Raw genomic sequence first — 15,427 nt, 5'->3', positions numbered from 1 at the left:
AAGCCAAAAAAAAATCAAAAAAAAATTTGAGTTGGAATTTAATTTTTTTCTCTTCCTTGTATTTTGTTTACTATTGTATTGGATTTTAAAAAAAAAAGAGAAGAAATTCAAAAAAAAATTCAAAAAAATCGAAAAAAAGAAAAAAAAAAGAAGTGACAAAAAAATCGAGTTAAAAAAAGAAGAAAAAAAAAGTGAAAAGTCTTGCGAGTTTTTATCATTATCACTTATTACTCCGATCATCAAGTTTCCCTTCCTACCATTATTTACCCATCCCAACGCCACACTTTAAACCAATTTTCTTCTTTATTTAGCCTACCCTACACCCGACATTATCCCTTGTAACCCATTTTGAAACCGACCCTCAAGCAGCAAATTAAGTCTATCGAGACGAATTACGAATTTGTGAGACGAGGTCGAGTGGTAAAAGGCAAGAGAGCGTGAGTTCATTCGAAAAAAAGCCTAAAAGAGAGTTCAAACACGAGAGTGAGTGAATTTTTCTTTTTGAGCGAACTTGAGAGATTTGTGGTGAGAATTATTTTTTTTCTTTCTAATTTAACTTTTGTTTTCTAATATTTTGTTGAAGCATGTCTGAAGAATTTTCTGAATTTGAATTCCAAATGTGGAGACAAGAAATGCAAAGGATAATGCGATCTGAATTTTGACAATTCGACAAAGATAAAGAAGATTTGACATCTACTATCGTTGACATCAAGATTAGTGCAATCCTTCAAAGATTGGAAAATGAACCACAATGTGAAGATATGTTTCACACGCGTTGCCGTGTCCACGATAAAGTTTGTTGCCTCATTATTGATGGTGGAAGTAGGTCAAACATGGCTAGTATTCGAACGGTAAAAAAACTTGGCTTGGCCACTACCAAGCATCCACGACCCTATCAACTGCAAGGACTTGGTGTTGAAGGCAAATTTGAAGTTACTCAACAAGTGCGTGTTGCATTTTCCATTGGAAGATACCAAGACGAAGTCCTTTTTGATGTTGTGCCTATTCAAGTCTGCCATTTGTTGCTAGGAGAACCATGGCAATCGGATCGCAAGGTCATTCACGATGAACGTACCAATAGGTATTCCTTCAAGCATCAAGGAAGGAAAATCACTTTAGCGCCGCTCACACCGGAACAAGTGCAAGAAGACCAATTCAAAATGAAGCAATCCATTGAGCGAGAAAAGGAGAAAGAGATTGAAAAAGAAATTGAAAGAAAACAAAAAGAAAACGAAAAAGAAAAAGAAATTGCAAAAGAAAAAGAAATCAAAAAAGTGAGAGAAAAAGAAAATGAAGAAAAGAAAATTGAAAAAGAAAAAGCCAAAAAAGAATTTGAAAAAGAGTTTGAAAAAGAGAAGAGTGAAAAAGGAGAAAGTAATCGAGCAAAAGTGAGGAATGTTCTAACTAACCCATTTGCAAGTTTGCCGTGTAAATTTTTTTCTTTCCAGGTTTCCAAGGAATCGATTGACAAGTTTCGACTTCAATACCTTTCGAAAGAGAGAGGGTTCACCTTGGTTGAAAAAGGTAACATTCTTAATGATCGTAGTTCGCCTAAGCCAAAAGAGGAGCAAGGTATGAATGTTGAAAATTTTAAAGCACCTCTGCCTTATTCGATTGTTGATGGAAACCTTGTTGATGATTTGTCCTTTAAAAATGATCTGAATTTTGATGTGGTTACTTGCCATTCTTTGATTGATAATATCATATTTGCGTGGAATGATGGCAAGAAGAATAATGTTTTTGGAAATTGTGATGCTGATGAGTTTGTTATTGAAATAATAAATATTCGGCATTTGCAAGATAAGAAAACATATAAGCCTTTCCATCTGCTTGATTTGAGTAAAAATGTGCACTCATTGATCTTTTATGAGAAACTACTTTGTCTAAACAAGAATGTACGTATGAGATTTGAGATGCATGAATGCTTGAAAACATGCATGTCTTTGATTTGTTTGTTTGATACGAGGATGACATGTAAAATGGTTAGTGCACTTAAAGTTGAAGATGGTGTCTCAAATCTGCCTTGTTGTATAAATTTTGCATGTTTGAAAAAGCCTTTGCTGTTTTTAACAAAGAATGACCAAAACCGTGTGTTTAAGCCCGGAGCAAGTTATCTTAAGTTGTTGATAAATAAAGGTGAGTACTCTAATTTTGTTTGGAATAAATATGTTGAATCTTCTCATCTTTTCCGAATCTTATCGCTATGTGTGAATAGATGTGTGAACCATTTGTGCTTGCTTGATGTTATGACTTTAACTTTGAAAACGAAGTTGTTGAACTATGACAAGTTGCAAACGCTAAATCGAAGCTTTAGCTCTACATCATTGTTCAAAGTTTTTAAGTCATGGATTTTTGTTGTCCAAAATTATAATTCCCGAATGCTTCTTGTTTTTGGTATATCTCCAACGAAGAAATTCTTAACTCATTGCGGAAAGGTAAAATCAACTTTCACTTTTGATCCCGGCATTGGTTCATTTGTTCAATTTTTGCATAAGATCTTAAGAAGACATTTTGAACTTATAAACCAAGGTGTCACTAATCTATTTAATTTTTGTGTAGGTGACACTTCGAAGTGGTTCCCTCCTAAAGAGGGAGGGTATAAACATAAATTGTGTCCTACTCAAGGCATGTCTGATTTGCAGGTTTTTGGGAGCAACTATGCCAATTCCATCGACAAAAGGGCCGGTGACGATGTAAAATTTTTTTCGAGAAAATGGCCCGATTTGGGGACAAATCGCTTTAAAGAGGGAGGGAATGATGTGAGCACGCCCGGGGCATCCTCGAGTGCAAACCAAGATCTAAACGAGCTGCCTAAAGGACCTATAAGTCAAGCTTATGCTAAACATTTCCTAGAAGCTATTTTAGCTTCTAATGCAAAACCTTGGTTCGAAACAAGGGCCAAAGCTCACAAAATCAGCTTGAAGCAACTATCCAAAGGACCCGTGCATTGTTGGCAAGCTGATCCTAGCTCATTTCTAGCTCCTCGAGCACCGTCCAGCTCAACTCAGCTCATTTGAGCTTGTTTCAGCTCGTTTGAGCTCAACTGAGCTTACTTTCAGCTCATTCTTTCTTTCTTTCAATAAACTAAGTCTTAATTTAGTTTATAATTAAGTTTGCTACAGCTCATGCCGAAACCCCTAGCTCAATTTCAACTCATTAAGTGTTTTGACTATTTTTGAGCTAGCTGAATTTATTATAAGTTGACTTATAATTATTGTGTTCAAATTTAGTTAGTGATATTAAGTTATTTAGTTATTATTTTAAATTATAATTATATGAATAGTTGTGTGTTATTTAATTATGTTATTTACTTTTGTAGGTTAGCCGAATTTGGAAGATACATTCATGGCATTTAATGCAAGGTCCATGGGAAAGTTAATTGAACGGGAGGATACATGCATGGACCGGTTCAATGTTTGGAGGACATACATTCATGTACATGGAAGGTTAATGCATATTGAAAGGTGCATCTCCCTTGGACGGCACACATGCATGAATGGGGGGTAATCAATGCAAGTGCATGTATGGCTAGGTTCAAGGCCCCTTCCAAGTTCCATGTACAATCGATGCATGTGGGAGGACCCTTGGAGTTTCCTAAGCACCTATTCGGCCAAGAGACACCCTTTGGGAGTTTCATGCATCCCATGGCCGAACCTAGACAATCCCATTGGCTTCCAAAGTTTGCTCATACATGAAGCTGCCCATTCATCTCCCATTCGGCCGAACATGGACAAGGACACCATTGGTCATTTTTCTAGAAGGTTCATGTCTTAATTTAGGTTCATTACTTAATCATTAAGTTCATGAATGGACTATTTGGTTAGCATAAGAAACTAGTATAAATAGTTTGTTGATTTCATTTGTAAAGGACTTTTGACTTTTGATCATTTGAATGAACTTTGTTCAAAGAGTGAGTTTTCTCCTCTCTAAATTCGTACGAGTTTCGATCTGACTTATCTAGCGTGCTAGTGGCGTCTATCGTTCTCTTTTGAACTTATCACCTTGTTTTGGTGTGGCGTTCAACCCTTCTACAATTCCGTAATCCCACCTTGAACCGAATAGAAATCGGGGTGACACTTTTTAGTGTTGAATCGTTTCTGGTGTTTAAGCTCATTTATCCATTCCACCGACTATCCTAGATTTTACCCAACTATAATATCTTTTTACTAAACCGAGCCTTCATTTATCAACTTCCATTTTTCTTATTTTTATCCTTAAATCGAGCCTACTACCCTTATAAATTTACCATCACCTTACCCAACCTTTAAAACCATTTGAAAGCTTCCGCATCTTTAGCCTTATTTCATCCTATTTCCGATAACTCAACTATTCCTCGTCGACGATCGGGCAATCAAGTGAATCGACTCAATTAATCCGGGCCGGATCACATCAGACGTGCATCGTAGGCCTCATTCTGTTATGACAATATGAGTTTGTTATGCTCATGTTAGGCTCAATAGTCTTCAAGGGCGTGTTCACACTTGAGGAGGGTTCACACCTAAAAAACGAGTGCATGGGAAGGATGCTTGCCAAACGGGTGGACTATCTTGGAAGCAGGAGGTCCAGCTCTTTCAGAAATAAGCTGGTGGTCTAGATCCCTTGTTGAGATTGAGGGCCAAATAGAGAGTAGGGATCCGGTAAGGCTAGTCACCAAGACGTCCAGGCAGAGTCGAAGAGCTAGCTACAAACGTTTCTTAGGTAACCTATCATGGTGACACATGTTCAAGTCTAGAGAAGGTATACCAAAACTTAACACAAAATAAATATATGAATACTTCCTAAAATATGTTCAATTTATATAAAAATAAATTTGTTTAAATACGATTATAATATAATAAAACATACAGTTATATAGACACTTGAAAACAAGTAATTAAGTTAAAAAATATTTTGAATCATTGCAAAATGATTTCAATATGTTTTTAAGCATTTTCAAAAATTCTATAGGGCATGATTGATCCCTGATAATAGGATCGATCTCCCTCGAAGTTAATAGCCATAGCCAATTTTAAAAGGGTAAAGGATCGATCCCTTTTCTGAAGGGATAAATTCCCTCTTTGTCTAAATAGCAAATTAGATAGTGCAAGGATGGATCCCCCTTCTTAAGGAATTGATTTCACTATGTCTAACGACTAATTTTTAAAGAGATCAATCTCTTGATGTGCAAGGTTGTTCAAAATTGTGGATTTTTGTGACAGCCCGAATTTTAGGCTAGTCGGAATAGTGGTTTCGGGACCACAAATTCGACGAGAAAAAAAATTATTTTTATTATATTTTTATGGTCTACGATTTCACAAAATGATTTTGTGAAAATTTCGTTCGAAAATTTTGACGTTTGGGCACTCAATTTAGTCAAAAGGACTAAATTGTAAAAAGTGCAAAAGTTGAGTTCTACATGTTAGAAGTGTCCAATTGTTATGAAATTTTAAATTGGAGGTCCTTAAATGGTAATTAGATCATTGGTTAACTTCTTGGAGAAAAATGGACAAGAGATAAGTGAAATAGAAAATTTGTAAGTTGGGGGCATTTTGGTCATTTAGTAATTAAAAGAATTAAAAAGGCCAAATAGCCAAAAATTTGTCCATCTTCTCCATGGTGAACGAAATCAGCAAGGGGGAAGCCATATTTAGGGTTTTCAAGCTTCCAATCTCCATAATAAGTGATTTCAAGCCCCGTTTTTAATGTTCTTTATGTTTTTGGGGTCCCGGTAACTTGATTTAGCTTATTCTAGCAATAATTTAACCTAGGGTTCATATTTAGAAAAATACCCATAGGTGAAATGTGTTTATCTTGATGTTTTATGGTAGAATACGAAGCTTAAAATTATGTTAAATAACTTTTGCTAGACGATTTTAAGTGAAAACGAGTAAATTGACATAATCGGTAAAAATACCTAATGTTCATAAGTAAGTGCTAGAGTGAGAATTTGATGTTGCCATAGATGGAAAAAATGTTCAGCATGTCATAAAACATAAGAAAAAGGAATAAATGTATTTTTTTCAAAATGTGATTTTTGGATTGGATTGAATAATGTGAGTGTTAAATAAGTTAAATGTGTTATTATAAGTCAAGAAAGACAAGGAATTGACTTTGATTAGTGAAAAAGGAAAAAATGAGAAAAAGTGAGAAATTTCCCGATTGAACATTCGGAATAAAAAGGAATACGAATGAAGTGACAGAAATGATCACTTGTGTGGCATGGTCTGTGTGTAGGCCACTATGTGAAAGTAAAAGCAATGGTCACGTGTGTAGTACTATGTGCAGGCTACTACGTGTACCAGAATGATAGGTCGCATTTGTAGTACTATGTGCAGGCTACTATGCGTACCAGATAGCTTCGATCACGTGTGTAGTATTATGTACAGGATATTACGTGTATCGGTTAGTGATGGTCACATGTGTAGTACTATGTGTAGGCTACTATGTGAACCGGTATCATTAATTATAAGGTGGTTGCTATGTGCTGATCCCATCGGATATCATTGATTACAAAGGGTGGTTGTTGTGTGCTGAATCCACCGTGTATCTGTTATTATTCCGAAGTGTTCATTGGGAAATTGACTAAGTGAAAATACATGAGATTATGTAACGATTAAGTGTGATTGAATGATGAATATATGTGTGAAATTGAATTGAATAATGATTGAAAGTGAAAAAGTGAAATTATGAAAAAGTAAAATTAGCAACGAAACAGTTTTGGACAGCAACAATAGTGTGACTTTGAAAAATCACAAAAAAATGGTTGAAATTGAATTAGAGAGTGAATAAGATATTAAATCAAAGATTAATGAGCCTATTTTTACATAAAAGAAACAGAGAAAGCAAAAGAGTTATATATTTTGAGATATTTGAATTTTAGTGAGGTAGGGTCGGATTGATTTTGGAATCCCCTATTCGAACTTTGGAAAATAATTAAAAATTGTAAAAAATAATTATGAGTTATAATTTATATTATTAGAATCCTTAATGAGTCTATTATCAAAGTAAATAAATGGAAATATCATCTGAAATCTGTAGAACGAGATAATTCATTTTTAGTGAAGAGAGGTTAGAGATGTTGAGCAGTAAAATAGGGGTGACTTTAAAGAATAAACTGTACTAATTGGCTAAGAAAAAAATTATGAAAATTTTATGGTAAGAAGATATGTGAGTCTAGTTTTGGGGAAAATTAACGAAACTTAATTTGGAGCTCTTTAGCTCCGGATAAATATAATTTAGTGACTGTAACTCAACTAGACAGCTTTGAATTTAAATATAAGTGAATAGTGAAATTATGTATAATGCTATTTAAGCATGTTATACACATAAAGGATGTGGGATGGAGAGGAGGAGGAGGACAATAAAGTATATGAATGAATTGTGTATAATTGGTTAAATGTCTGATTATAATCGATAAATCTTGAAATAGGAGTGATGCTTATATTGGTGCATTACTGGTCATGGTAAGCTCATGAGAGAAAATAAAGTTTCATAGCATATGCGTGTGGTATATTTGGCATGAAATGATGCCATGAGTGGCTCATGAATTAACTCATGTTGGTAAGTTGATGCATAATTATAGTATTCAAATATATACATATTTGTAATATTTTGCTATGTGATTCAGAAAAAAGGGAATAAATAGCATACTGAAAATTCGGCTATGGTGCTAGTTTATGTTAAAGGAGTGTTTTATGGCATATCTTAAGTAATGGAATGTTATGAATTTTTAGATTAATTTGCTAGTCAAATAAATGACAAATGAATTGATTGCGTATTCGTAATTTTGACATATGCTTAGTCTATGAAACGTAATAATATATGCTTGAATAAACTTTAAGTATTCGAATGACATGGATTTGATGGTGATAAGATTCGAACATTGAATTCATGAAGCACAGGTGATGTATTATTGTTGTGTGATAGCTTGGTTCGAGAAATTGGTTAGGTAAATGGTAAGTGAAAGCATTTATGAATATAGAAGAAAATTTGGAGTGAATATGAAATTTAGCTCAATTAAATGATTTCATCAATTAAACATTGTGTATACCAGAATGTGTTAGTGAATTACATATTCATAAATTGACATTCAAAGTTCAGTTAGTGATATATGAAAATAATATGAAAAGATTTATGATTGTGATTGATATTTATTCTGACTTAAAGTGGATTCTTCAATATTGGATTGATTTAACGGATATATTGAGCATATGAATGGGTATGTATTGGGCCTCATAAACCCTAATTAGCGACTCGAAGATAATAATTTGAAAGTTTTTAATTTGGATGAAATTTTATAACTCGGTTTAATATATTTATAAGTGTATTTATTCTGGTAATGCCTTGTACCTTATTCCAGCGTAGAATACAGGTAAGGGGTGTTACAATGTGACATCACTAGATTCGGCCCTAATGTTTAGGCCGGGTTTGGGGTGTTACAATTTTCATGTCACAACAATTCTATTTTGTCTCCAATAGCTATAAATGTAACTCCCCTTACCCAAGTTAAACCAATAACCCAAGTATAGGATGCCACATTTGGGCACTAAGTTCACAAACTTTATAAAAATTAATAAATAATCTTAAACACTTAATTTGAGATTTATTAGAATATTTTGCAGTAATTTGAATCATTTTTAAGCTTCCTTTAAATTTTGGTTGCAATTGAAGATTGTTTGGGGCTTGTTCGGGCCAACTTAAGCAAAAACAAGGTAAAACAGGGAATTTGTACTGATACTCACTATTCCAAATGTTAGTACAACTCCCCTAACACTGCTCATTTTTTTTCTTTGGAGTACTTGTACCTATACAAGTTCACCTGGTATGGATACAAGAGTGAAAGAGACCTAAAATCAAGCTTTAAACACCTCAAGTTCATGTATAAACAACCTTTAACCAGTCCTTGTCATTCTTAAACATTTTTAATTCTCAAAATACTTTAAAATGTCATCCAAAAGCTCCAGTGTTCACCACTTAACAATTATCCACAATGTAGTTGAACATTTATACTTAAATTAAATGTTACAATTCATCTAGACACTATCTTTCAAATTCGACCAAATTGTATACTTATGTACATGTCACTTTAATTTCATAACCTATCTTTACAATTCAAAATTCACAATTTGTACATTGCAAATGATGAGATGTGATTCATCTAGCTTAATCAAACTTTTTTCCTCTTAAGCACTATTTGTATACTACATGTTAGAAACAACATGTTAATCTTCACGAAAACTTAGTAAATACTCATATGAATTATAAATTTAATCAAGCATTATAAATTTAATTAATATCACAACCTATTTTTTTAAGTTGTCTTAATTTAATTAATTTACCATAATATGTCAATTTATCTTTGGTATAATGTGTTTAGATATAATAATGGTCTAACTACTTATTCCACTTACCACTTATCTTTATTGAACACTTATTTCATTACGGTCATATCTCTCTTTCTCAAGACTCTTTAATCACTTACCATTTATCTTTATCTTGAGTCGATAGCTAACCTGCCGCCAATTGTGGTGGTAGTTTTAATACATTTTGGTATTTAAGAGCCTTATTTTCTATTTTTTATATTGCACTTTTAGCTTTCGTAGTTTAGGTTTAATTCTTTCCAAAATAAGCGTTTTTACGCAATAATTGATGTTAGTTGACCAATTAGGCCAATATGAGCCTTAGCTAGTTTGAATCCGCTTAATTGACTGTGTAGGATGTGTAGTTATAAGCCCAATAGCCTTATGAACGACTCCCGAGTGTAGAACAAGTTTCTCGAGACACAATATCTGAAAACAGACTTCGAAGCCCAGATTTAAGCTGGCATGTCGCGACACACACTTGGTTATGTTGTGATACAGGTTGGACGTGGGACGCAAGAATCGACAAGGCTAAAATTGTTCGCACAATCAATATTTTCTGAGTTTATGGCCTGCAACATACCGAATTAGGTTTTCTAAACATCTCTATAAATAGGAAGGTTATTTCCAATTAGTAAGCAAGCCTTTGTTATCAGTATTCATCAGTTTATTAAAGTATTCATCTGTTTTCTTTTATTTTTCTTTTGCAAATATCAAGATCCATTCGTTGTCAAGAGATTTTGCAACTCCGAGTGCATTCGATTCATCCAACGGATCAATTTCTTAACATTTCTCGTATTTTAATTTATTTATGTTTTCTTGTATGTTTAAATTAAATATAAGAGTTATGACATCTAGATCCATGAAACGCTCAGTCGTTAGGGAGATTAATGAGTGGATGTGGGGTAGTTAACGGAGGAATGTGGGTTTCCAATAGTAATCGGCTGGTTTTAAATTATGTGTGCTTAAACACTAGGAGTGACAACCCTAGAAAGTAATCTAGGTTAAACGAGGTTGGGAGATAAGTTTGCCAAGAAGGTCATAATTTATCCCGATAGGGAAAAGTAAAGTCAGGAGATAAGCGTGTACTTGTCAATTAGTTAATTAGTAGAGGTTGAGAGGTAATACTAGTTAATTAATAGTTAATTCCATCTCAACCCGAATTCTGAAGTTAATTACAACCACTGAAATGAGTTAATCTTATGCTTGTTATTCTGATTTGGTTGTTTGTTCACTTTCTGCTATTTATTTCAGTTTAAGATTTTTTATCTCTTTTATTATCTATCGTAATATAGTTTTTAATTATTACTATTTAGACTTGTTATTGTAAAAATAGATTTCTAATTTAATTCGTCCTCCTTTGGGTACGATCCTCAGAGTACTTCTCTGTGCTCCGTTTACACATCTATATTACAATTTGACCCATATACTTCCGGACACCGCTGATTTAATTTAATATATTTTTGTGTGGTATTTTTTAGTCATATGTTCACACGTTTCTAGACTAAACCTAGGATTTTTTTACCTTAACATTTTCTCCAGTCCAAATTCATAGTTCTAAACATGATAATAAGCTAACTGAATAGACACCTTGTCTTCTTGGCGAATTCATACTTCACAACCTAGCCCTAAGATATTAGTTCATGTTGTTCCAATCTTCTATGAAATTGAAATTAACAGATAGTTCCTAACGAACTATCACTTCCGCTACTTTCCAGTAGATTGTCTGCCCAAGGTAGCCATTGGTAGACTTCTCTTATGTTAGCCTCTGTGGACTATCTTGCGTTACATAGTTTTGGTCCTGTATCTTTTCTCTCTATAGATTTCTTGTGGATTCTACTAGTCAGACCGTTTGGGTGATCACGACCTCCAAGTGAACCTCTACGGACTTACCTCTCTCTGGTTGTCTATTTACCCATGGGCCCTTAGGCTTAGATTCCGCTTGATCATGTCATTATCACCCTCATTATAGGTTTACTCGCCAAACACCTACGTACTAATACTAGCGGATACTTCATACCTCAAATAAGTTATCCCCCTATTTTTATAATAACTTGGCGGATTCCCTCATCAACAAGCTTACTCACATTCTTAGACATTTCTACCACCTTTTCTTATCTTCGTAGTTTGGCGGATTCTTTGACTATTTCATTTATTCGCATTCTCAAATGTAATGTATTCATTTGATCTTGCTACTCTCCGCACGAGTCGTACAATGATCTCTCTTTTCTTATTCTATCAGCTTCCTAGTTAAACATTTTGGTGGACTTTATTTGACGACATAGCCCAACTATGGTCTTACGTAGTATGAACCCATGTTTAATGTCTCGACGGACTCCATATCTTGTTAAAGCCTAGTTATGGTCTTACACAATATAAACTCATGTTTGTTAGAAAAAACCCAGTTTGCAAATGATTTTCTTGCACAATGAAAAATTAAAATTTTGAAAACCGTCCGATTTGTGATATTTATAGCAATAAACCTTAACCGAATTCATACTTGTATTTTTTACTTAGCAGACATTTGTTGTTCCTAACTTTCAACCAAACAATCTTCTTTGCTATTCTTGTACCACAAACTGCTTGTGGTGAAAATGAATTGAAAAAGTTTGTTGTTTTCTCGTAGCTCAAACCAATTGAATCGAAACACAAACTAGAAAAAGTTTCCTCTTCTTTTGGGTTGAAAACAAAAATTCTCTCTTCTTAATGAAACTTGTAGAATTGTTATTCCAAAAAGTATATGTAATAGTTGAGAATAAATTATCTCTATTTTTCGGCAGAATAATAATCTTTCAATGTTTTGTTAATAGCTCTACCTGTGCCATTTGTAACACCCCATACTCGGTCCAGTCGTTGAACTCGAGCTATGGAATGCCACATTAGCCAACTAAGTGACTCTCCATTAACACGCAACATATCTTCCAACACACTACAAGTTAAAACATAAAACATGTATATATTTAAGAAAGCACAAGTTCGAAAACTCACTTTGCTTGTTTTATAATACGTAGTGGCAATAACATGCGAACCTACTTCGCTTGCAAGAACTTAATTATTGTTTACCTGAAGTCATAAATATTTGATGAAAGAACATGTGAAGCCTAAGTTTTGCAAAACAATGTACCTCACGGAACATAATAGTTCAACTATCACACCCTTGCTTAGTTCGTGCATTCTAAGTCTTCGCAAAGTAAGTTTCTTTAAACAGGGTAAGTTTTGTGAACAACTTGTATTTAGATACTATGAACATGATTCGTAGGGTTTCTCCTATTTCGGATATCAAAAGTTATCAAGGATTTGCAAATACCAGTTTGCCAAATGTTAGGGTTTGTACTTTGCATAGTTCGAGAACCTTGTCACTTCGCAGCAACCTTAGCGAACTCTATATAAGTTTGACAGTTTTGATTATTCCATACTATTGCTTTTGACGAACACTATGTTAGAAAATAATTACTTAAGTAGGAACTTGTAAATTAAGAAAACATCAATCAAACTTGGACTATATTTATATACTTAAAATTCAGATGTGTTTATAAAGTATTTTCGGTTTGCAAATAAAAACATAAAGAAAAACATAAGAAAACATAAAAATAACGAAGTCCTAAGACAATTGACAAACTCAATAGAAAAGTATCTTTAAGCCCAATTAGAAACCCACATTACCTTTCAATCTAGAGTTTGTTGTATCACCTTTCCAGTGTTTATGCTTCACCTGGATCAGTCACCTAGCCACTACGTACCGTGCAATCTAACTATCTGCAATGTTTAGAAGGAGTGTGTGAGCTTTTGCAAACTTAGTGAATATACAGGAAAGAATAACCACATAACACGCAAAAAACATAAGTTAAAAAAAAGCTTTGGCAGTGTCACTGAGCTATGAAATAAGTTCGCTATACTTATGCGAAGTCTGGTGCATAAATTCTCGCTATCAATTAGCTTAAAATAGTAAAACATATTGTTTCAAAAACACAATCTTATTCACATGTTTTTTCATGTTGGATAAGCAGATCTCCTTATAACTCCTTACTTTGACTCAAAGAGTCTTAACATGTCCTATAAGTGTAGCATAAAGGTAAACACTCTCCAAACATACCAACATATCGCATTGAATGGATCTTAGGTTAACATACCCTTATTCCTCCTAACTTGTCTGTAACATCCTAGAATAGGGCTTTGGAGTTTGGCGCTTGGCAAGTTGGTGGTCGTCAGTAGGCTTGATGAGTTGGTGATCTCCAGTAGGCTCGGCGAGTTGGTGTTCACGTGTGGACTTAGCAAGTTGAGGTTAGCAGTGGGTTTGGCGAATTGCAATCGTTGATTGGGCCTAGCGAACTGAGATCACTAATGGGCCTATGTTGTGAAATGTGCCCATATAGTAAACATGTAACCGTTTTCTATTTATTTGAACGATGAATAAATAAATAAAATTAATTTCACATTTCACTATTATTTCTTTTGTATTTCTGTCTTTTATATTTTGCATGCATAGAAAAATTATGACAAACAAATATTAGCTCATTGATTGTCTAAGGTCAAACTGAAGATAAGTGGCATTGTAAGAACGTTTACATTGCGAGAAAGACAACTTACTTTAGTAGATAATCCAAATAAGACCATAATCCCGTAAAAGAATGAAGTGAGCATTTGATTCAAATATCAAGAAGGATTATTATGTCGTTTACAATTCCAATTGGGGAGAAGGCTAGTCTTGGCTATCAGAGTAGTTGACTCTAGGGGTAGAGAGATGTATTCAATGGTAGAATGATATTTTGGATTGGACCCAAGATGAATTAATTCTAAATCCGTATTTGAATTATTTCACTTGTGACGTTCATTGTGTGATTTACCTAAATCCTGAGGTAGTCACTAACCATGCGTATGCAACTCATGTGCTTTGATATAAGTGGAGGCTTATGCTCTAAAGATGATCGAGCCCAGAGTCGATATGTTGGGTACATGACTTATGTATGGCATGGCTTTACTAGCAACAGTGGACTTTATAGCTCAATTAAAGATTTAATGATATCCTCTCATTTCCATTGTGTGGATTGATAAATATGGAACGTGGCCACAAGTTGCTTGTTCTCAAATGAGCAATTTATCATAGTCATTTGTTGACAGTGATCATATTAATCATTAAGAAGACACAATGGTGACAATGAGATAAAAGAGAATTGTATTGAGTGAACAGATTTAACTCAAATGAATCAAGGATATCATATGAGGGTAACACACACATGACGAGGTCATTGGACAAACTAGTTGGATGAATTGCTTTCGTAAATAGTATACAATAATGAGTTTTCAATCATGGTACTTCTTGTGGACTGACTCCATGATTAAGAAATTGCGAATTATCAGAATGATGCTTCTAGACATAATTGCAATTACTAGAGCCTAATTGTATATGTCTGATTGGTCCCTCTGCTAGCTTAACAAAAGCTTGATTGGAGTGCATTTAAATCAGAAAAAAATTCTACGACTTTGGAAATAATTTAATTGAGTCTATTTATTCGATGTGGAATTAAATTAGGTGGTTGTGAGAATTGTTCAACTAGGGAATTTGATTAAAGGATTTTCTTGAAAAATTAATTTGGAATATCTAAGTGATTTTTAGAAAAATTATTTTTGATTAAGTAAAGTCAAATTAATCAAATTATTTAAAATTAATATGATATTTTTTGATATTAATTTTCAAGTCAGATAATTGGCCCGATGGGTAAATGAACTTGAAAATTGGACCTAAGATTGTAAATTGGGTTTGGGAGCCCAAAAATTGAGACCAAGACCTAGAAACTGGTTGAATCGGGCCTAATATGTGAAACTGAGCTGACGGTCCAACCAATGGCTGGACCGAATCAATTGGGTTGTCACTGTCCCGGACTGAACCAAAAGTAGCCAAACAGACTTGAGGTGACGTAATGATGTCAAACCTACATCACCGGACATGGCGATGCCCGCGGCGATTGGTACTCGGTGGTCGAACAATGGAAGAGTTACACTCCTACTGAGACTCTACCAGAGAATTTGGTTTCAGTAATTATTCTAAAAATAATATTATTTTAATGGTTTAATATTAAATTTAATTTAAT

The sequence above is a fragment of the Gossypium hirsutum genome, chromosome D06 (genome assembly GCF_007990345.1).
Source record: "Gossypium hirsutum isolate 1008001.06 chromosome D06, Gossypium_hirsutum_v2.1, whole genome shotgun sequence".
In the NCBI taxonomy this organism is placed as follows: Eukaryota; Viridiplantae; Streptophyta; class Magnoliopsida; order Malvales; family Malvaceae; genus Gossypium; species Gossypium hirsutum.
This window is presented reverse-complemented; position numbering follows the sequence as displayed.